Source organism: Tupaia chinensis, unplaced genomic scaffold, assembly GCF_000334495.1.
Source record: "Tupaia chinensis unplaced genomic scaffold, TupChi_1.0 Scaffold143584_1, whole genome shotgun sequence".
Taxonomy (NCBI): Eukaryota; Metazoa; Chordata; class Mammalia; order Scandentia; family Tupaiidae; genus Tupaia; species Tupaia belangeri.
In genome coordinates this window covers 8,725,438-8,726,050 of record NW_006203430.1, presented here as the reverse complement: position 1 = coordinate 8,726,050, position 613 = coordinate 8,725,438, and positions in this window count along the sequence as shown.

Below are 613 nucleotides of genomic sequence, written 5' to 3'. Positions count from 1 at the left end.
CGGGCGGGCGCGGGCTCCAGTGGGGGGTGCGTGATGGCCGACTGGGATCACACGGGCAGCAGCGCGGGCGGCGGGACAGGGATGCACCCCCGGTGCTATCCTGAGCGGGCGAGGATGGGAGGAAAGGAAATGGGGGTATGTGGATGCGATCGAGTCGGGAAAAGAGCCGGCTGCACTATCGTGACCTATGCAATGTTTGAGCGCAGCAGCTTGAGTCCAGGACTCTACGTGGGGCGGGGATGGGTTGGGGGTGGTAAGTGGGCTCCTCTTGGAGGAGGGAAGCTGTGATCGGCCCTGCTCTCCCGGTGGGTGTGAGTAGGAAGCAGTGGCTCTGGGTAGGGTGTTTTGCCCAGCTGCGGTAGGTGGTGGGCATCAGTGTCAGCAAGGGTGTGGGTGGTCCTTCTGTGCATCTGCAGGGTGTGGGGTTGTGGATTTGGCATGTTTCAGGAAGGCTTTTTGTGCTCTGTGAATATATAAGGGCAGCAAATTCCTTGTCAGCCGCTGCCCCTTTACCATTCACTTCACATCAGTTCACTTGATCATCTCCCTATGCGGTTTCCTTATTATCCCCATTTTAGAGAGAGGAAACCGTGACAGAGGGGGTCAAGTCATG